This window comes from Triticum aestivum, chromosome 1D (assembly GCF_018294505.1).
Source record: "Triticum aestivum cultivar Chinese Spring chromosome 1D, IWGSC CS RefSeq v2.1, whole genome shotgun sequence".
In the NCBI taxonomy this organism is placed as follows: Eukaryota; Viridiplantae; Streptophyta; class Magnoliopsida; order Poales; family Poaceae; genus Triticum; species Triticum aestivum.
Genome location: NC_057796.1, coordinates 187,684,351 through 187,709,067, shown reverse-complemented (window position 1 = coordinate 187,709,067; position 24,717 = coordinate 187,684,351).

The following is a 24,717-nucleotide window of genomic DNA, read 5'->3' as shown; positions in this document are numbered from 1 at the left end:
GTTAAATTCAGTTTCGACAGTTAAGTTCAGAGATGAGCGGCTGATGTATACATCTAGCACTTTGTGGTTATGTATTTTACGTCATCTATTGGAGATGCTATTAGAATTCCACTCAGGTTAACATTGTCTCTCTTGTCTTGCTTCAGCCTCGGCGTCGTACAACTCACCGGAGCCGCTCCAATGACGAAACCCTCCATCACAGCGGAGCAGTACCTCGGGCTCCATCTCCAGACGCCTAAGATCTTCTTCCCCTCCTCCAACAGCCAAGTCAGCCGGAGCATCCTCACTGGCCAACCCAATCACGCTGAGATCGACATGGCTTCGCCAAAGAGGTTGTACACTTCTTGTGGTTTGACTTAATCTCACCATGCTTCTTTGCATCTTGTGATCTTTCAATTCTTGCGAACCAAACACCCAGATTGGCAGAAATCCTGTGTTTTTAAATTCTCTATTTTGCACGTGCATTCCTATCCTATTCCTGTCTATTTCCTATCCCTGCATTGTTAGAATCCTCAAATTCAAACAAGCCCTTACACAATTACTTCTGTTAAAAATATGTGTCAAAGAAAACCTTGTGTGGTTTTGTCCTGCTCCTGCGCTGGTGTGTTCCACCCCAGCTCAGCTGCTCCAACGACGGAAGGGTTCGCCACAGCAGGGATCCGCTCTCCAGACCGTGTTTCGCCGCCTCAGATCTTCTTCCCCGCCGCCGACAGCCACGACAACTGCATTACCATCATCAACTGAGCAGATGACCTTGAGGACTACACGGGTCCACAAGAGAGGTTGCACTCTTCTGTGTCTGCTTACGTTATGCATCGCTTAATATGATGACATGCTACTTTATCGTCGTGTTCACCTATTAGACTCCGACTCAGGTCCAAACTTATGCTGAAACTTGAGTTTTTAAATGGTTGTGGGGTACAAATTGGGGCATCAATCAGTACTATCTGTCTACTATCTGGTTAATCTCGGGTGTCTACTATGAGTTTCATGTTGGCTACAAACAAACATTAAAGGAGCCATTATCTGTATTTTTTAACTAAAGCTATTATCTGCCTGCTATCATTGGTTTTGGGTCTATCCACAGTTTGCTACCTTCACTCTGGATTTGTGCATGCACTCCTTACATAATCTCACTATGTTTTATTCCTATGCATGTCAGTTATTGTACACAATGGAACTGAACATGTAGAGCAAAAGAGACGAGCCTTGCGTGGCAATAAAATTTCATGCAGACGTCGCTCCATGTTGGGCGCAAAGGCAGCTCCTCCACCCATTTCGGATCGTAATCAAGAGGAAGATAACTATTCTGAGGGGGATTCAGAAGCAGAAGACCACTCCTATTTACCCCATGAGGTCTTCGCTCTAACTTGGCATGCTGATGTTGGTAATATCATGCATATGGTGCCTTGCATTGCTTACTGTATACATCAAAGATGTCATCTGCTTAGTTTAGACATGCTTTGTGTCAATGCCATCTGTTTAGTTTCTTTATCGTATACGTGAATCATGCAATGCCATCTTGTTTAGCCAGGCATCATATATGTGAATTTTGCAATGCCACCCTGGTTAACCAGTCATCTTATATGTGAATTATATCATGACATCATTTTTTATTACGTGTTAAATTTGTCAACAATTTTAGTACATTCAATTAATCTTCCTGTGCATCAGCCATTCGGCACGGTCATGGAAAAATCTAGAGTGGAAACAAGGTCTTCAGAGCAGACAATGCTATTTGACGAAGCGCATGTCTTGCTGGTTACAGATAGCTCCTCAGAGGAGGATCCAGAGACAGATGACCAGTCCTATTCCCCCCCTCGAGGTGCATGCTCTAACTTGGCAGGGTTATGTTGCTCATATCGTGCGTATGGTATCTTGCATTGCTATGTCATTTGCTTAGTTTAGACATGATTTGTGTGAATGCCACCTGTTTAGTGTCTGATTACCATATATGTGAATTATGCAATGCCATCTTGTTGCAAGACATTATATATGTGAATTATGCAATGCTATCTTGTTGCAAGGCATTATATATGTGAATTATGCAATGCCATGCTGTTTAGCCAAGCGTCATATATGTGAATTATATCATGCCATCCTTTTTTTGTATTTCTCATTGCTTCTGTCGACAATGTTTGTATATTCAACTACTCTTCCTGTGCATCAGCCATTTGAATTGGTGATGGAGAAATCTGGAGTGAAAACAAGGTCTTTAGAGCAGACAATGCTACTTGCTGAAGCAGATATGTTGCTGGTTACAGATAGCTCTTCAGAGGAGGATTCAGAGGCAGATGACAAGTCCTATTATCCCCCTGAGGTGTATGCTCAAACTTGGCAGGGTTATATTACTCATATCATGCATATGTTGTATTGCAATGCTTAGTTTTTACATCATATACACGATATTGAATGCCATCTCCTTAGATGACACATCATATATGCGATTGCCCTCTGCTCACTTCCTTAGTATATAAATCATATATTTGAATTATATCATGCCATGATGTTTACATAGACAGCATGTATCTGAATTAGGGCATGCCAACCCATTTTCTAAAGACATAATATAGTTATATCATCTCATCCTGTTTACATAGTCATCATGTTTTGAATTATGTCATTCTATCCATGAATTATATCATGCCATCATGTTTCCATCGACGGCATGTTTATGATTTATGGCATGCCAACCACTTTAATAGACACATGTATAGTTATATCATGTCATCCTGTTTACATAGTCATCATATTTTGAAGTATGTCATTCTATTCTGTTTAGTTAGCCATCATACATGTGAAATTGTGTCATGTTATCCTGTTTAATTAGCCATCATATATTTGAAATTTTGTCCTCCTATTCTGTTTGGTTAGACAACATAAATGTGAATTATTTCATGCCCTGTTTTCTTCCCTACTATCCATTGCACCTGTCTATCTTACAATGTCTGTACATTCAATTACTTTTCTTGTTTATTAGCCATTTCAATTGGAGGGGGTGATGGTAGTATCTGTGGGAGTAAAAACATGGTCTTCAGAAAAGATCGTGCTACCTGTCGATGGAGATAGAACACGGTTGTACTTGCCCAAGAACCAGCCCCACCACACATAACCCAGACTCACGCATATTGTACCCCTACCCAGTTGGACAGAGAACCAGCTACACCCCTTCTAACCCCAACCCCAGCAGATAGTAACCCAGTTCCCGTTGACACAACACCTTCTCCACCACAGAGCACCCAAACACGATCAGTTAGTAAGGCAACTGCAGTGCCCAAAGCACGAGGACCACCACTCTGAACCCCAAGTCAACAATTAAAGCAGAAGAAGAATTGTTCTCAGGTCAGGTTCCGTAGCTATGGTTCATACTACTTTGCTCTTGCATCACTGTATTTACTCATACCAACTAATTTCAAATTTGAAGGATGCAATTGACACTCCAATGGCGCAACAGGTATGTTTTAAACCTGTTTCTTTAACGTGTTTTCTGTTGTAACTTGCTCTATGTTGATTTCAGTTTCAATTGAATAAACAGTTATGTTCTCATGCCATGCACATTACAAGTGTTGTTATTGCTGTGTAGTTTCCCACACTTATATTCTGTCTATGCTGCTTTATCTTAAATAGATATGATTCAAACTGTATCTATCTTGATTTGGCAACATAAACTAGAATGATATAGGCAATACAGTGACCATACTACATAGATATATGTTTGTTTCATGCTGTTATCCTGTCCACCTTACTACTGAATTGGTTTACCAAAATGAGTTTCATATACTACATTGTAAACCTGTGATGTGTTTGTTTGTTTCCCTTTTAGAACGCGGATAAAATATTGGAGAAGAGTACCCCGTTATGCAATGGTAAAGGAAGTAATGCAGATAAGGTTCAAGATAGTGAGACATCCCTGTTGTTCTCCAAGAAAGCTGATAAAAACTATATTGAAGACACTGAGACAACCCCAAAGTCCTGTCTTGATGTAGTGTTCGAGTTACTGGCTACTACTGCTGGCACCAGCTCTTCGAACTCGCTGCCTGAATCAGTTCGGCTTCTTGAGTCTCAACTTCAAGTTGAAATACATCGATCAGATGTTATGCGACAGGAAGCCGAAGGACTGAGGAAGTCCCTGCAGAATTCAGATGCATACTTTCTGGTGCAACAACAAGTGCTGGAGGATTTAAGCGCCAAACAAGAGAAAGTTAATAAGCTTGCTAAGCATCTTGCCAGCATTATGGGTACCCAGGATATTGTTTCTTGAGCTCTTCTGAAGTGGTTTTAGTTCTGGACTTGTTTTGCTGCAGCGTTTATATGCTGCTTTGTTCCCTATATTTGCACTTGTGGCGAACTTTGATGCCCAGTGGATGTAATATGTGTAATAGCCGTGATAGCCTAGCGTAAGTTGCTTGCTTATTTATTTTCGTTGTCTTTTTTATTTGTTTTCTTGTAGTCAGTGCAGTTCTTTTTCTGCGGTTTGCTAGTGGCCGAAATAACCTATTTTTTAAACTAGGCCACATTAACAATGGGCTACATATTTACTGTAGTTAACATGGGCCTCCTACGGGCCGTAGAAACAATGGGCCTTCTAAGGGCTGTAGAAACAATGGGCCTTCTACGGGGCGTAGACACAATGGGCCTTCTACGGGCCGTATCATCAATGGGCCTTCTACGGGCCGTATCATCAATGGGCCTTCTACGGGCCGTATGATCGGTTGGCCAAACATGGGCCAATAACAGACCACATTATGGCCGTAAATGGGCTAGAGTTGAAATCGTCCGTTCATGGGCCGACCATAACGGGCTGTCGTTAATAGGCCGTATTTGATGACGCTATGAAAACGGCCCAACGTATTAACGGGCCACAAACGGGTCGACTGTAACCACGGGCTGTATTTGGCCCACAAGCAGAAAATGACAGTAACGGGCTGAAAGTAAACGAATGCTGGAAATGAGCCCAAGAATAAATGGGCCCTGAGAAGGCTGAAAGATAACATGGGCTGGAAACGGCCCAACGGAATAATGGGTCGTTAATGGGTACAAAGTGATACACTGTTCATTACGGGCCAGTTTTACCACGGGCCGTTAATGGGTCGAGGGTTACTAAGGGCCTCATATGGGCCAAAAGACGTCAAGGGCCATGCATCCGGAAGTTAAAACGGGCTGGAATTATATTGACGGCCCAGATGATGCTACTGTGCCTAATTCGGATAGGCCGTAAACGGGCCCTGGGTTAGCGGGCTGTAAATGGGCTATATGCGAACATGCCAGTAATAGGCTTGCCGTGGGCCGGCCCGCCACCTTTTGACCAAGTCAAACGGGCCGGCCTTTTCATAGGAATGGGCCTTTGTTGGGCCATGCCACGTGTCGACGTATCATAGGCGCTTTGGGTCCAATGAGTGGATGACATCTGTCCCAATGGTGAGCCGACACGTGTTTCCTCCAGCCAATGATGATTTTACACGTGGAAAATCCCCATTGGTCGGGGCTGTTAACGGGTTATCGGATCCAAAACCGGACCCAATAGCTTAATGGCGTTCCGTTACGGCGGATGCCACATGTCGGTCACCCTTGACGAAAGCACTTCTGTGACGCGCGATTTATCGTCATGGAAGTGGACACTTCCGTGATGATAATTTTGGTAATGTCATGGAGCACTTCTACAACAGCACAGGTATGACTATCTTGATTCTGTCATAAATTTGTCATGGATGTACATGCATGACAGAAACGTGACCTACTGTGACAAACACGTATCATCACGGAAGTGTAATTTTTTTGTAGTGTTTGAACTCCTTCCGAGGGACCCCACCGGAGATTACACTCGCCATGTTCTTTCTTGCCAGAGCAAAGGTGCTGAGGGTACTAAGGTTGAACACGCATTTAATTAGGAAAGATCAATGGTATGATTATCAGAGGCGGTTGGTATTGCGGAATGGAAGTGCCTCCAAAAATGCCAAACTTCGTATTGGAAGAGAATACGACAAAGCAATTAGAAGTTATTGTGTGAAACCCATACATGACTTGTCAGCGGCTGATCCCTTTTCAGAAATGACGCAGCAGGCAATGTTTGAATTTAGGCGTTGTAATCTTTGAATTTGAACCTTGCAGTATTTATGGTATTTTTTATATTGAACCGTTTCTGTTCTCTTGTCTCAACGCAAACAGTTCATCCGGGTGAACCGCGTGTCGTACATCGCACACACCTTGATCTGGCTGACCGTTTCTTTTGTGATGCCTAATCACAAACAGTTCATCCGAGTGAACTGTATGTTGTACATCGCACACACCTTGATCTGGCTGTCCGTTTCTTTTGTGTTGCCTAATCACAAACATTTCATCTGAGTGAACCGTATGCTATACATCGCACATGCCTTCATCTGGCTGCCCGTTTCTTTTGTTTCGCCTCATCGCAAACGGTTCATTGGACTGAACCGTATGCCCTGGATTGCACACGCAACTAAAATCTGAACCGTGTTTGATGCATCCTCCATTGCAAACGTTTTGCACCTTTTTTGACGGTTTTTTACATCCTCGTTTGTGATTAATGCATCGCACAAAATTTCGTGAAAGGGTCTCTGATCGTAGTGTCGCATTAGCAGCATCCTGCAGTAGTGCTAGGAGCATGCGTGTAGTACTTCGTTTCGATAACTAATAGATTTTTGCAATATGTGTGTGAGTTCTTTATGATTAATGTTGAGTCCATGGATTATACGCACTCTCACCCTTGCACCATTGCTAGCCTCTCTAGTACCGCGCAACTTTTGCTGGTACCATGCACCCACCATATACCTTCGTCAAAACAGCCACCATACCTACCTATTATGGCATTTCCATAGCCATTCCGAGATATATTTCCATGCAACTTTCCACCTTTTCGTTTATTATGACATGCTTCATCATTGTCATATTGCTTTGCATAATCATGTAGTTGACATCGTATTTGTGGCTAAGCCACCGTTCATAATTCTTTCATACATGTCACTCTTGATTCATTGCACATCCCGGTACACCGTCGGAGGCATTCATATAGAGTCATATTTTGTTCTAAGTATCGAGTTGTAAGTAAATAAAAGTGTGATGATCTTCATTATTAGAGCATTGTTCCATATGAGGAAAGGATGATGGAGACTATGATTCCCCCACAAGTCGGGATGAGACTCCGGACAAAAAAAAGAAGAGGCCGAAAAAAGAGAGAAGGCCCAAAATAAGAAAAAATGAGAGAAGGGGCAATGTTACTATCCTTTTACCACACTTGTGCTTCAAAGTAGCACCATGATCTTCATGGTAGAGAGTCTCCTATGTTGTCACTTTCATATACTAGTGGGAATTTTTCATTATAGAACTTGGCTTGTATATTCCGATGATGGGCTTCCTCAAATTGCCTTAGGGCTTCGTGAGCAAGCGAGTTGGATGCACACCCACTTAGTTTCTTTTTGAGCTTTCATAAACTTATAGCTCTAGTGCATCTGTTGCATGGCAATCCCTACTCACTCACATTGATATCTATTGATGGGCATCTCCATAGCCCGTTGATACGCCTAGTTGATGTGAGACTATCTCCTTCTTCTTTTTTCTTCTCCACAACCACCATATTCTGTTCCACCTAATAGAGCTATGTCCATGGCTCACGCTCATGTATTGCGTGAAAGTTGAAAAGGTTTGAGAACATCAAAAGTGTGAAACAATTGCTTGGCTTGTCATCGGGGTTGTGCATGATTTGAATACTTTGTGTGATGAAGATGGAGCATAGCCAGACTATAGGATTTTGTAGGGTTAACTTTCTCTGGCCATGTTATTTTGAGAAGACATGATTGCCTTATTAGTATGCTTGAAGTATTATTGTTTTTATGTCAATATTAAAATTTTATTTTGAATCTTATGGATCTGAACATTCATGCCACAATAAACAAAATTACATGATTAAATATGTTAGGTAGCATTCCACATCAAAAATTCTATTTTTATCATTTACTTACTCGAGGACGAGTAGGAATTAAGCTTGGGGATGCTTGATACGTCTCCAACGTACCTATAATTTTTTATTGTTCCATGCTATTATATTATCCATCTTGGATGTTTTATATGCATTTATATGCTATTTTATATGATTTTTTGGACTAACCTATTAATGTAGAGCCCAGTGCCAGTTTCTGTTTTTTTCCTTGTTTTTGAGTTCTACAGAAAAAGAATACCAAACGGAGTCCAAATGAGCTGGAACTTTACGATGATTTTTTATGGACCAAAAGAAGCCCACGGAATATCGGAGATGGACCAGAGGAGCCACGAGGCATCCACAAGGGTGGAGGGCGCCCCCCAGGGCGCGCCCCCTGCCTTGTCGTTGCCTCGTGGACGCCCCTGACTTGTTCCCGATGCCAAAAATTCCTAAAAGTATAGAAACCCCTAGAAATAAACCTAGATCGGGAGTTCCGCCGCCGCAAGCCTCTGTAGCCACAAAAAAACAGTCGGGAGCCCATTTCGGCACCCTGCCGGAGGGGGAACCATCACCGGTGGCCATGTTCATCATCTCGGCGCTCTCCATGACGAGGAGAGAGTACTTCACCCTCGGGGTTGAGGGTATGTACGAGTAGCTATGTGTTTGATCTCTCTCTCTCTCTCTTGTGTTCTTGATACGGCATGATCTTGATGTATCGTGAGCTTTGTTATTATAGTTGGATCATATGGTGTTTCTCCCCCTCTACCTTCTTGTGATGAATTGAGTCTTGCTCTTTGAGGTTTCGTATGCTGGATTGAGTATTGGATTTGAGAACACATGATGTATGTCTTGCGGTGGAATATCTGTGGTGACAATGGGATGTTCTATTGATTCACTTGATGTATGTTTTGGCACTCAACTTGCGGATTCCCGTGGTGACATTGGGGTAATCTATGCATAGGGGTTGATGCATGTTTTTGTCCTACGTTCTCCGATAGAAACATTGGAGTGATTCTTTGTTGCACGTTGAGGGATTGTTATATGATCTAATTATGTTATTATTGTTGAGAGAACTTGCACTAGTGAAAGTATGAACCCTAGGCCTTGTTTCCAAGCATTGAAATACCATTTTCTCTCACTTTTACCACTTGCTACCTTGCTGTTTTTATGTTTTCATATTACAAAAACCTATATCTACCATCCATATTACACTTGTATCACCATCTCTTCGCCGAACTAGTGCACCTATACAATTTACCATTGTATTGGGTGTGTTGGGGACACAAGAGACTCTTTGTTATTTGGTTGCAGGGTTGTTGGGAGAGACCATCTTCATCCTGCGCCTCCTAGGGATTGATAAACCTTAGGTCATCCACTTGAGGGAAATTTGCTACTGTCTTACAAAACTCCGCGCTTGGAGGGCCAACACGAGTCTACAAGAAGAAGGTTGTGTAGTAGACATCAGCGAACCAGGCCACTCTGGTGACCGCCTCTACCACCACCCGAACGGCAGCACGACACTGAGTCCAGCCGTACCCTCACCTGTCCTCGACGTGCCTCCTATCGCCACCGGTGAGCTCGCCGACCTCTCTGTCACGGGGATAGAGATGACAGGTGGACCCCACGTGTCATCCTCACCTCTCCCTAGCCTCTCTCCCTCTCTGATGCCTGGGCCCCGCCCGTCAGGTTTGAAAGCCTGGCGCGCGCGCACCAGCTCGCCTGGGCCTCTTCTCTCTCTGGGCCGCTGCACTGTGGCCGTTCTTGCCTAGTAGCACAGTGCCCTTTTCCTTTTTCTTTTTCTATTTGTTTTCTAAATATTCCACAGATCAAAATATTTGTTCAGATGAAATAATTCCAACTCCTATATTCTTCTAAAAATCCCACCTATTTAATCATGTAACCTTCATGCAAATTCGTCACACCTTTCTGTACTGTTCAAATTTAAATTCAAATTTGAGCATTCGAATCCACCTCTGAAAATCCATTTCTGTTATTCCATAACTCCAAATGCAAAACTAAGATTTTTTACGTTCTTAGTTTTTATTGGCACTTCTATTTCTCTGTTTTTGCTATTGCCTTATTTTTCTCGTTGTTACTTTGGGACGAATAGATCCCGTGCTTGACAACGTAGTTGGAGGAGAAGAAGGAGAAGGACTCGAAGACTTTGAAGACCAAGCCAACCAAGGCAAGCATCCCTTTGACCATGATTCACCTCTCTTGTTCATCGATAAATTTACCATATGCATGATAACATTGTTGATTATGAGCTTGATATAATCGTTGCATTGATGCATGCCTGTTGGTACTTGCATGCTCATAGCTCTACCTTGTGCTAGAGATGCGATGAAAAATACTTGATATTGACGCATGATGTTGCATCTATGCCATGATCATCTCTTGGTTACAATCCTTTGAAAACTCCATCAGGTGCCCCTAATGCCCATGGGTAATGTTGAACTAGGTCACCACTTGATGAAGAAGTGGTGCACCTAAGCAAGTGAATATGTGTTGTTTACAGAGACGTATCAGATTTAAGGTTTGTTGACCGTCCCAACCAAACATGTGCAACCACTCTACCCTTATATGGGAAAGGGCATTATTGATTACCTAGTTAGTGCTAGCATGGATGCCCGCATTACTAGTGACGGGAGTGGAGTGGTCACTCTCGGGATGGGGTCGTGCTTGGATAGGCGGCCATGACTATTTTCACAAGGCACCGTACACACCCTTGGTATCCCGTGCTTGTGTTATGAGATGACTATGTGAGCGTGGCTCCACAAAATTTATTATGTGACATTGTTTGTCACGGGGGCTACTACAAATCGAGTGGACTCTATGTTAGTCATGGCTAGGGTAAGGTAGTGATCGGGTGCTTACCCCGGGTACTTGCGGTACCGCGGGTCATGGATGACACGGAAGTTCCCTAGATCTTGTGGGTAAAGTGTGAAACCTCTGCAGAGTGTCAAACTATTCGAATAGCCGTGTCCACGGTCAAGGACAGTTGGGTGGCGCTTCTTAGACTATGTCCATATGTTTCTGAAAAACAACATGGTTTGGTAATATTGTTGATATGATTCGTGAGGAAGTCATGATGAGCTTGAGCATAAGTTGTTCATAACTCTTTCTCGACGTTGATGTCTGTAACCTCCTGATACTCGTTGCAGACGCATTCATGTCCTTGATAAATGCTGATCATACTTGCATGACAAAAGCCGGCTTACCACCAGCATGCCAGCATAGTGATATTATCATGCATATATCATTTTGTTACCATTCATGGATTGCTTGCGAGTACATTCAAATGTACTCATTGGCTTGTCCCTGGCTATTTACTTGGCCATGCATGGAAGAGCAGGAATATGAGGAAGAGTTCTTCGGTGACGAACATGCGAACTAGGACGCTTTCCCAGTAAGAATGGATGTAGGGTTAAGGTAGATGGCATGGGTTCTACTTATCGACGAAGATTTCTGCTGCTTGTGTTTTATCTGGTGTTCAACCCTTGAGGCTTTATCTATGTAAGACTTGGCCATAATGGTCATAATTTGTGTAAGACGGTATGTATGGATGTAAGACTCTTGTTATTCAGCTTCTGTGTGTTCAGTGAGCATTGATCTCTAGGATCACTGTACAAGTGCATTCGGTGATCACAACTTATGAGTCGGGATCCCCACAGAGATAAAGGTTTGGTGTGTTTCTATGATAGAAATGACCCAGGGGGTCTGTGTGGATGTGAGGGAGTATATTGTACGTTCAAAAGCAAAACGAACATACTGTACCCACCCTAGTCCTCTTCCAATCGATCTCCGGACCCCGAGATGAAACCGAGAGAGAACGAGTGGGTGCATGTGTGATACCTAAGGCGGATTCAAAATTTTGAACCAGTGATCATAGAGTCAGCAAATCATATATAATGGGTATTCAATGTTTATTTCGCTTTTGAACGTACAATATACTCCCTCCGATCCTTTCTAGTTTACATATAAGTTTTATGTGTAGTCAAAGTATCTCTACTTTGATCAAACTTATAGAAAAAAGTATCAACATTCAACAACGCCCAATCAACATTGTTAGTTTCGTACATACTCCTAGATTTGTATTCAAACAGAGATGGTTTCCAATTTGTTTTCAAACACGTGAATGTGCTTGTTCTCGCACATACTCTTCCTACTAGGATTTCGCCACGTATAGCCAGTCCAATAGTAACTTTTTTAAGCTCCCTGTCCAATAGTAGTAGAAGTAGTAGTACTAGTGGAGTACTGAGAACATCTGCAGTAGAGTATGCAGTGATCATATTACTAATAGTATACTCCGTCTGTTTTTATTTACTCCGCATAAAATGGAGGGAGTACTAGTAACACTCGGCCGACCACTCTCTCTTCTAGTAGTATAAATGGCGTGGGCGGGGGAGGGGGAGGGACGTCGGTTTGCTCTCAACTGCGGTCCCACAAGCGAGCGAAAACGCAAGACGAAGAGCGTTCTTTTCGGTGAGCGACGTGGAGGGTCTAGCGTGCCGGGGTGCAACGCGAATGCGACAAGAGTGATGTACACCGTCCATTCCTTATGAACTTGCATACTTCGAGTACTCCTTTTTTAACATAGTACAAACACAAGCGCTCATACATGTGCGCATACACTCACCCCTATGAACACACACACGCACACCCTATCCCTGTGAGCACCTTCGAGAGACTGAGCCGTCATACCTCTATCTCTACTCTTATCTCTACTCTCGGTGATGATGGTGTGCCTGCCATCTTGTAATATAGACCATCCGATCTATATCTGACGGATTGAAAGCAAACAATGGAAATTTTGCAAAAGGATACCCGCACCTCTATCGTTCATCCTTATCTCCCACAACTTCATTGTTGAGTAATTAAAAAAGGAAGCCTCTAGAAAAATCTGGCATGGTGGCTGCTGCCGGCGTCGTCCATCCCCATGCCTCCGCTAAGTCCGACCACCAATCACCACCGCGCCGCACTCCTCCTCACCTTATCTCTCATCTTTCTCGAGATATCATTTTTTGATGAAATTATCGAGATACCATTTTTTGATGAAATTCTCGAGATATCATAAAAATATGCATGCTGATGTTTTGTGCAATGCACGGGCATCTTGCTAGTCATCTTGAGATTGACGAAGTCACCGCCTCATCGTCGATAGGAATGGTGGGGAGGTCCGGACGTCTGCCATGTGAAACTCCGAACCTTTGGTCCCATCCCACCCCACAACTCTCCAAGCTCCAGTCGTCAGACTTTGCAAACTCTGCATAGTCAAAACCGATTTACCGGTCGTCATCGGAACGACTATTCACACCAGAACCTTCGTTGCTCGGCCTACGCCAGCTACTTGTCGGCCGGTCACCACTGCCCCAAAACCACTCCTCCCCTCTAGCCCATTCCCCCTCCTTTTGATCCCCTAGCCTGCATCAAACGTCCCCTAGTTCGTCGGAAAGGCATGGTGCACCACAAGATCACGTACTACAAGATGCTGACACCGGAGCGCCGCGTAGAAATCGCGGCGGCGGTCGGCGCCACAGACCTCCGTTCCCAAGTTATCTTTGCGGCGGGCCAATCCCTGAGTTCTCTAGAGCCAAGCTCCGAGGAGGAGGAAGCCGATCCAATGTTCGTGGCGGAGGTTGCGGCGCAGAAGGCCCCCGATGCGTATGAGACTTGGACGTCGACTTTGCGCTGGCGTCCGGGTCCCCCATAGTGCAGGCGGACCAGTGATTCAACCCGGCGATGCTAAAGGAGGACCAGGAGGCGGAGGCTCAACTCGACGCAGAGCGCGCGGATGCCGCTGCCATCGAGATTCTCCTGTAGGCGGAACCGGATGTCGTGGATGTGAACCGGGCGGCAGAGGCTCAACTTGACGTGGAGCGCGCGGATGCCATTGCCATCGAGGCCCTCCTGGAGGCGGAACCGGACATCCTAGACTTGAACCAGGCGGTGGAGGCTCGACTCGACATGGAGCGCACGGATGCTGCTGCCATCGAGGCCCTCCTATAGGCGGAACCGGATGTCCTGGACTTGAACACGCGGTGCTCATGTTCGTGCAGAGCGCCCACACGCTTCGCGTGAACGAGTAACTGAAGGCCGAGGACAACCACGGTGCGGAGACACACGTCGGCACTTACTACTAGTTCGCGCCGGCAGCCAAAGACGACGAGGCCGTCTCGTTCCACAAGAAGTGATAGTTTTTCCTTATGTTGTTGTTTTTAGGGATCTTTTGTTGTCTAAAAACATATATTTATGCAAGTCGCCTGACTTTCATCATTTGGGTCAGTCAACCATTTCAGGCGGTTGGATGAATATACTACGTCTACTAACCACAACTAGGGAAAACCTTATACACAGAAACTTACCAGTAGCGCGGGTCAAAAAGAAGCGCTACTACTATTTACCACTAGCGCAGGGCAAACAAACGCGCTGCAGCTATGTTTATAGTAGTAGAGCGTCTCAGGGAAGAAGCGCTACAACTACAACTCCCCTGCTGTTCTCGCCAGGCTACCAATAGTAGTAGCGAGCTTACGCAAATCGCGCTGCTGCTAAGATTTTTGTAGCAGCGTGTTTTATGCAGAAAGCGCTACAGCTAATGAAAGGAAAATAAAATGAAAAAAATATAGAAAAGTAAATGAAAATGAAAGAAACAGAAAAAGGGGAAGGAAAAAAATAAAATGTGAAGCAAAATAAATGAAAAACAAAAATAAAGGAGAAAGGCGTAGAAGCAGCGTACTTTCAGGACAGGCGCTATAGCTAAGTTAGCAGTAGCGCATTTTGTCAGCCCGCGCTATAGCTAAGTTAGCTATAGCTAATGTAGCAGTAGCACTTTTCCTGGCCCGCGTTACTGCTATTTTTGACTTAGCCGCGCGGTTCTTCTTCCCCGTGGCCACTTCCCCCAAATCCAACTTGTCTGCTGTCGCCGCCATCGTCGCCCTACATTGCCGTCGGCCGCCGCGCGCTCTCTCGTCACCCTCCGCACACCCTCGGCGCCGCCCCCGACCTCGACACCGCCCTACATCGCCGCCCTCCGCTGCACGCCCGAGCCCCGACCCCCACCTCGACACCGTGTGCCCCTCCCTCGGCCGTCCCTAACTCCACTGGCGCCCGAGGTGAGCACACCTACACCTCCTCCTCCTCCTCCTCCCCTACCTCTGCCTAGCTAGGGTTCCTAGGGTTCATCAAATTTTAGAGTTCATCTAATTAGTTAGGGTTCATCAAATTAGATGCTAATTAGGGCAGTAGTTGTAGATGCTTAATTGTGAACTAGATGTTAATTAGGGCAGTAGTTGTAGATGCTTAATTGTAAACTAGATGTTAATTAGGGCAGTAGTTGTAGATGCTTAATTAGTTTTTAGGACAAATTCCTAGGGTTCATTAATGGGTGCTTAAGTAGTTGTAGATGCTTAAGTACCTAGGTAGGGTTCATCTAATTAGTTAGTACTTGTAGATGCTTAAGAACTAGGGCAGTAGGGTTTAACTAGATGTTAATTAGGGCAGTAGTGTTTAGTTAGAGAAAAAATTTCAATATAGTTTTTTTTACTATTTTTTAGTAAGTGTTCAATATAATTAGTAAGAAAAATTAATAAAACTAGTTGAACTAGTTTTTTTTAGTAAGAACTAGCTGAATTAATAGAACTAGTTTATTTTTAGTAAGAAAATTAATAGAACTAGTTGAACTAGTTTATTTTTAGTACTCCCTCTGTAACTAATATAAGAGTGTTTAGATCACTAAAATAGTAATCTAAACTATCTTATATTAATTTACGGAGGGAGTAAGAACCAGTTTATTTATATTTATAGTAAGTGTTTAGTTGAATTAATAGAACTAGTTTATTTTTAGTAAGAAAATTTAGGTATATGAGATTTGATGATCTAATTAAAATTTTACTATAGAACTAGTTTATTTTTAGTAAGAAAATTAATAGAACTAGTTTATTTTTAGGTGTCTTTAATAGTATTCTAGGTTGTTTCGTTTTGAAGTGGACATGTCATATTTTGAACATGTCACATTTGTTGTTATTTTTTTAGTTAAAGCAATTATTCCCGCATCGACGTCGACGATGCCTATCCCGCATCCTCTTCGTCGACTCGGCGAAGGACACCTGCTTGATCAGAGGGGCCATGTCAAGGACTAGGCTCCGCTGGGCTGGTACCGGGAGGCGCTACCTACCGGGGGCGCAGCTTGGTGAGGAGCCAGCCCGTTATTGACCTGAACCTTCTTTGGTGGCGGTCGCGTGGGCCAGTGATGGTGCGGAGGCTTTCTTCCCCCCCGGAGGTGGTACATCACCATGTCAGCGAGGAGGACGAGCACGTCCGTCGCTACATGGTTGCGTTGCAGGGCAGGTTCTCCAATACCTGGCAGGTTCTTCAGAGATCTCACTAGAGCTATGATCCTGTGATGGTTCCTTCTCTTTGAGTGTCCACCGCCCACGCCGATACCCGTCGTTTGCTAGGGTTTTAGTTGTATTAGTGATGTTATATGTATGATACCATTCGAGATGTATTAGTGATAATATTCGACGATGTACGGACGCAAGAGACGATTTAGTTTTGCTTATTGAATGCATGCTAATTCGAATACTTATTTATTTTACGATTTGGTTTTGCTTATTGAATGCTCAAATTGGAGAAGTACTCCTATTTTGAATGCTCAAATTGGACCCCACTATGCAAGGCGTATGCATTTGATTAGTTGATAGCTTATAGGGTTTTTGTTTTTGCAGAAATCAAGGAGCCCCTCCATCGTCCCCTCCATCGTCCCCATCATCGACCCCCTCCGACCTCGAGGTGGGACCAGCCAAATCTCCATGCCAGTATGAGTCATATAAGATATTTTGAAATATCTTTGTTCATATTTTCAACCATTGAAATGCAATGACCATCAGGTTTGAATGCTCATATGATGTAGATAAAAACATTTATACCTTGTGTTGCTCAAATAGGATATGTGCTTGCCCAAGTGGCCGGTCATGTTTGCAGTTTACACCCCGAGTGGCCTATGTTTTGCAGGAGTGTTGATTAATTTCTGTTCCGGCAAATTTTAGGCGCTCGATATGTCCTTTTTTAGCAAAGGTCATGCCGGATTTTTCCGTGAATTTTGGCATGACTTGTGCCAGAATATGTAGGAAATATCAAGTGGCCTGGATTTTCTAGAAAGATAATAACGACATTTTGCGTTGACTTTAAGTCTGTCTAGGCTCCATACATGACAGTCAACAAATGAGTGAGGGAGAAAGTCTGCACCATAGATGAGAGAAGAAGAATCCCGACTATTGTCGTGGGATTCGTTTCTCCTTCTTCTCCTTGTGCTAGACCTTTGTTATGCACTAGGGGAAGGAGGAGTAACGACCATCACCAACGGTCGCAAATGTCAGAGAGGAATCAGTGAGGGAGAGTTTCCACCATATATGAGAGGATGAAGAATCCCGACTTTTGCCGTGGGGATCGCTTCTCCTTCGTTCCCGTGTGCTAGACATTTTGGTGTAATGCACTCGGGGACGAAGGGAGGAGCGACCATCACCGACGGTCGAATATATACACCACGTGATCTGAGAGCTTTCAGGAAAAGACTCGGCAGACCGATAGTCAACCCGTGATGAATAATAATGGTCTAATTTAGTTTTTGTAGTACATATATTTAATTGTACAAGTTTAATCTTTGAATTGTGAACATAGGAAATGTCGTCATCGGACGAAAAAAGTCCCCCGGGGGAGTTCGACTGGTGCAACGACGACTGAGGTCTGTGCGACAGGCCTCACCTGGACGAAGATCGGCGCTTCAGCATTAAGCTCCAGGAGACCTTCGATGTTGAAATGGTACGCAACGATGACAAGTGTTTTTTTCGTAATTAAGCACGACTTCAACTATTTCAACGTGTAATTTTCATCTTTTACAATTCGACTAGCTTATCCCATGCCATGCAAGATGTTATGTCTTGGAGAGGATGGATTTTGAATATCATGGAAGTATGGAAACAAAGAAAATTCACCTAAGGACCCATCATGGTATGGATTTAGAAGTAAATCTGTACAATTCGAAGAGCGTAACCCATTTTGGTTGCACAAATTGGGAAGCACTTTGCAAGATGTATGGTTTTTATGAGGGTATGATTGTCACCATGGATCTCGGTGATCCTGACATCGCCCAAGAAAATATGGACATTTGGTTCCTTGTTGATACGCTTCCAACGGTATGTGAGTTTCTCAAACATAGTTATTAACTAATTTATATTGTTTATTTCAAAATAGTTGACAGCTTATTTCCATTGACAGCTTCTTTTCATTCTTTAAACAATGTGCGGAAGATGGTAGACAGAACCTACTACACCGATAGCTCAGAATTAACTTAACAGGAGAAAAATCATATGATCTCATTTATTACGATCTTGAGAATTACAATATCTATTATCAAACTCCTCCACATTATGGTCAATACGTGACGCTAGTGCACGTGTTGAACTACGGTAACATCCATGGAGATGCCATGGTAAGATTTTTTACTATTACGACAACCGTGCATCTTTTGCATAAATTCTTCTAAAACTGAACTACATTGCTAACTACGAAGTTATTACTACGTTTTTCAACAGAAAATCCCAAAGGATTGTGTGCCTCATCTGATGTTTCAGAATGGTCGCCTTGATGTTTTGGACATACAGCCAGGTCATCCTACGAATCACACCTGTCCATATCGGATTTCTAAAACCGGTGAAGACATGATAGTCAAAGAATGGAAAAATGTATGGCCAGTCGTAGGGAGCTACTTGGAAGCAACATTGTGCGAAAGGCAAGAATTGGAGACAGGATAATCTCCATTCTCCATAACGGAGAGTCAGGGCCTATCTTGTTTTATGCTATTTTACCTAAGAGAAGGTAGTAGGTCCTATGAGAGAGAAGTAGGTCCTAGGTACAATGTGTTATTAGAGGAGTTGTGATTATGACTAGTGACCAACTTGCTATGTGATGTCTCATTGATGAAAACGATGATCATGAGGAGGTGTTATATTACAATGATGTATTATGATGATAAGTGGTTAATGATATGATGATGATGATGATGATATTTATTATATCATTGGGTGAAAGAACCGCGGATTAGTTTCAAGTGGATGGACATCCACTTGAAACTAGTCGATGGTTCTTTCACCCAGTGATGTAATAACTCATTATGATGTAAAAACAATCTCTAAATTGCTGCTGTATGAAAACTTGTATAAAGGTGTATGAATACAACATGAAATAAAAAATAAATATAATATAGAATAATAGTAGTAGCGCGGGCTACGAGAAGCGCTACTAGTAATTACCAGTAGTGCCCTTTCCAGGAAGCGCTACTACTAAGTGGATATAGCAGTAGCGCAGGTTAACCCACGCTACTGCTAACCTTTAGCTGTAGCACCGTATGAGTAGCGCTGCCACACGCGCTACTGGTAGGCCTAAAACCCGCGCTACTGCTAGGCTTTTCCCTAGTAGTGAACCCTTCTTCTTCCTCACCTCTTCTTCTTCCCCAACAGACCACCGCACGGGCCGTACGGATCTTCCCCAACATGCAGTTGGATAAACATACTATATGAACGAAAATTATGTGTCAGCGGTAGTATGTCTGAGTTCGGTTTGATCACATGCGGTAGCACGTGTCAGTGAGGGTGCGTTCCCTTGGTTGGGTTTGCGGCGTGCAGGAGCGACTGTGTGAGGGTGCGGTGCGACCGCGACAGCCGTGCGCAAGTGTGCCTCCTTTTCATTTTGAAAACTTTACGCAAGCTTGGCAAAAATGTGTGGCGAAGTATGGCAATGCAAGGCCTAGACCCAAACAGGATACAAGTACGTACGTACTACTTGTGTTAAAAAAGAAAGGCGGGGTTTTCCTTCACGGGATTGGTCAATACAAATCCTCATTTCACGTGTCAATTAATGCATATTTTTTCTCCAACGCCCAAAGAGCAAACCATCTCACTCCTCATTGCTTGATTAATGCAGCGCCATGCAAACCAACCTTCTCACTTCCGCATGCATGCAAGGGTATATTAATGTCATTGGTTGCTAGTACGAGGCAAACCCCATCTATTTTGCCTCAATTAGTGTTAGTGGCCTTCTGTAAATTGTAATTTCGATACTGGCCTTGTATTCAAAAAAATGGAGGTAGTAACTATTTGACTTCCTTCCCCATTGCGGTGACGTCGACGATATCTCGAATGTTGTGGTTTGGCGAAGTGCGTTCGACGGAGTACACCATTGAAGGAGATCACGGTAAGTCATTCGCAAGTGCCTCCTGCAAGCCGAGACAACCGGCTTCTTTGCATCCAGGAAGTCCATTGAACCAAAGGACGCGTAAATGTACTAGTACTACACAATAGCGTCGTCCGTCCAACTTAGTGTGGTAAGGTGGTTTCTCGAAGAAGACAAGAGAAGCGGAGTCAGCGAAGAGTGAAGTGATGGTTGCTTCATCCGTGCTTTGTGATTTGACACCTCACTGCTTTGTCATTTGTGATAGAAGGGACAGGGGAGTAAACTTTGTGCTCTATATTGTACATGCATCCAAGCACATGAGAAAGAGGAGAGAGGTTGCATTTTTGTATTCCTTTAATCAATCAATTAGGGAGCTCCGGTTCCATCTTTTTGGCTTTGTCAGCACCTTCCACAATGGTTCCCATCGATGCCAAAAGCTATTTTCACATTTGGCTACACATTGTGGATGTCCTTAACCGTACCACTTGGTTTTGCTCCTGTGTTCTATCTATACAAATCTCGATTATATTGATCTAAAAATCATAGTATCAAGATTAGTAAAAAGGAGGTGATTTTGTCGCGCGGAAGGTGGGGGAGGTTTCTTATTTTTAGAGGACGTTGGCCTGGCGGTTTGCTAACATGCGGTCCCACGTGTCCGTGCTTTACCAAGCTGATCTGCGTCCGACGTGAGGAAGAACAACGACAGAAACAACACGTGGTTAACTTGAAGAAGATGAGGGAGAAGCGGATTCAACAATGACTGAAATGATGTTTGCTTTGTCCCTCCAACTTCTTTTTTAGCATTACTCCATCCCTCCAACTTAACTGTGGGAAAGGTGCAGCTTTGTGATTTGACGCCTCATAGCTCATGACTACGCCGACGCCATGAGTGGGGTGCTTCACCCCTGCTGCTCTGCACTTTTATTTCAGTATGACACATGGACCCGGTTGCTTGATGTCCCACATGTTGGCGAAATGGACTAGAACATTTATGAAAGCGAGCGCTCCACTTACAACGGAGGAGTACACGACACGGCGGCCCAGTGAACTGTTACATGTACTGTAGCACTACTATAGTTTTGCTATTTTGCACGATCCATCAATACAAACCCGATTAAACATGCAAGGGCGGGATTTTTCCGCGCGGTAGATGATACTAGCCATACATTTCGAAGGCAATTTTAATGTATGCAAACTGAATAATTAAGTAACAATATGTGATCTAGTAAAACTAAAATCACATATGATTTATTGTGTTAGAGTGTGGTAGTACTGTTGTATTGCATAGTTGTTAGATGTAACATGCGAGAATGCGTAGAGATGTACTTTTGGAGGGACTACAGAGAGAAATTGGGCATAAAGTGGATTTAAATATTGGTATTCGTCTTCGTAGCATTTGTAACTCATATCTATAGTTTGTACAGTAGACGTGAATGCTTGTTCGCTCTTACGAAACCAGTACAACAATAATGGGGTGGCGTGCGCCAATTTAGGCACTGGCATGTTGACCTACTCAGCTCCACAAAGAGAGCGAGAGAAGAGATAAATACACGGGCGGTGAGTATATTTCAAGCGAAAAGCGTAATACGGTCACCGGACTTCAGAATACGCTCATTACGGTCACTATATACATTTTGTGGTGATTATACGGTCACTTGCTCACCGTTCAGCATCGGATTGCACTCTGTTGACCGGCCAAATAGTCTGCGTGGCACTATGTTGACTGGTTAAATTGACCATGTTCCTTGTGGGTCCCACCTGTCAGTTCACATAGAAAAAGGTAAGACAAACACAAATGTACGCAGGCGCGATAAGACTCCAACTCGTGCGCGGGAACCACCTGGTTGTGTATGCATCTGTCAGGGCCTGATGTGTGCGCATGCACGTGTAGGTTGAGCACTTGAGCATGAGAGTGTGGGTTGGTCGTGTGGTGTGTGCATGCATGCGTGCGTGTGTGCGTGTCAGCGGTGCGTGCGTGCGTGGTTGTGTGTGTACGTGTGAGTGTTGCGTGCGTGCATGGCTGCGTGTGTTCGTGTGAGTGTTGCGTGCGTGCATGGCTACGTGTGTTCGAGTGGGTGTTGCGTGCGTGCATGGCTACGTGTGTTCGAGTGGGTGTTGCGTGCATGCAGTTCGTGTGCATGCGTGCGTGTGTGTATAATCACCACACCAGCACATGTGTGTTAAAACAGACGGCTCAGCATACCAATACAAGGCTACCTTGTCCGTTGTGCCCGCGGTCATGACTTCGAACCACCGTCCAATATATTTTATTGTTTGTTTTCATTCTTATACACGCCGACAGGTGGGCCCAATGGTAGTGAGATAATGTGATGCAACACTAGAGGTGCCACGTGGAGCGTTTAACTGGTCAACTAGTCGTGTCTTCAGAAAATACAGAGCTGTATGGTGAGCCCGTGACTGTATAATAACCACAAAACGTAAATGGTGACCATAATGAGTGGATTCTTATGTATTGTGCTTTCTCTTCAAATACAATGAACGTCACTTTATGTATCGCGTGAGAAAGATGAAACATGTGTGAATGTGTTGGGGCATACTTTTAGAGGACCTGGAGATAGTTTGTGTGCGTACGTGAAAGTGGCATAGAGGGGGTGTATGCGATGGAGAGAGAGATGCTCTTCGTTTCTCTTTATTAAGACTAACTTTATATATAGTATAAAAATATAAAAATTCAACATGCGGAATGAATATCATTGGGTGCACCATGCAATGATAATTAACATTCATACTCCTCCATATAACTTTATAATGTTGTATATATGTAGAAATTCTAAAATAATTTTTTGGCCACACTTTGTGTGGTTTTATTCAAAAGGAATGTTGTATGACAAATAAACGTGAAGAGATGGCTTTTTAGATCAATGGGGTACATGATGTAACATGTGTGAATGTGTAGTTGACGTATTTGGCAGGGCCTAGAGAGGTATGTGTATGTATTACGTATTCGAGAGAGGCATGGGTAGAGGGGCCGGCGGGGGGGGGGGGCGTAGGGGAGATAGAACGAGAAATGAGAGAGGTCTAGAGAGAGAGACGAATAGGATGTCACAGCGAGAGATGCTCTTGAGTGTGTATATGCAAGGGGGAGGGGATAGAGGCACAAGGAGAAAATATTTTGTGTGGTGTCTGTGTTGGTATGTGTGGGTGTGAGAAGATAATGAGACCTGAGGGCAGAAGGTGTGTCATCGCGCGAGGTTCGGTGGGCCAAGGTGAGGCCCTTAGTTTGGTTCCATCTTGCGCCATGTTGGTCGGCCCATCACGCATTCAGGGAGATCCATGGAGGACAAGTCGTACAAGACAAAGATACCAGAGTCGTGAAGGACTCTGTGTCCACTGACAAAGCTGCCTACGATTTGTAATCCTAGGTCCTTGGACTAAGGTAACCCCTTATCTCTGATATTACCATTCAGCCAACCTAACTTTAAGGGGCATCCTACAGAATGCTCTGCTAGAATCATACTCGTCAATTAGGAAGAGAGGTGGAGACAATGCGTGCGAGATAGGCCTAAAGATAATGTGTGTGCGGGAGACACGTAGGCAGGTCTATGTATATAGAAAGGGTCGATGGGGATTGTGTGTGTGTGTGTGTATGCTTGTGAGAGGAAGAGTGTTGTGATAAAGTTTAGTGAACACAGTCGTAAATGGTTGCGAGAGGAAGGGTTATATCGAGAGCATGTCTACGAGAAAGACACCTCAGGAGAGAGTGTGTGAGCATGTGTGAGAGACCACCGATGGATATACACCGTGTGCGCGTATGTGTGAGAGAGAAAGTCAGCGCGTGTGTGAGGAGGGGCCTATGGAGAGTGAAACTACACGTAAAAGACTAATGTACACATTGATTAAAAATATAAATTGTATCCAAATATTAGGATGTGATCATGAAATTTGCAATTCGCTTGAGGATCAGCCATTGATCCATCAGACATCTATATTCTATCAAATTTGAGCATGTCTATGTTATTATTCAACATAATTGATCCACAATGTTAGTATTTTGAACTCCAGAAAATGCATCGCTTTAGCAATCGAACATAAACGTGAGTGTAGTTCATGTTGTGTCTGTAAAGCACATTATACATACAAAAGTTACACAACGAACATTATAAATAGCTAGCTATGAACTAGCATACATTTGAATTCAACTTAAGGTGATTTAAAAAATTCGAATTCAACATCAAGTCCATTCAATTATTTGAATTCAAGATCATGGCATTTGTAAAACATACCTACATTATGGGGGCACTACAGGAATCAGCTATTTTGCCGTCTGCCATGGCGGACGGCAAAGGCATGAACGGCGGACGGCAAAGGCCTTTGCCGTCAGCCGCGGACGGCAAAAGGCTCCGGCAAAGTAGGCTACGGTAAACAGCTGCTTTGCCGTCTGCTTCCTGGCGGCTGACGGCAAAGGACCGGCAAAGGACCTTTGCCGTCTGCCGCGGACGGCAACGAGAGCAGACGGCAATAATTGTGCTCTCAGTCCGTTAAGTGGCTAACGGCAGGCCTTTGCCGTCCGCCGCGGACGGCTAACTTTCTAGTGC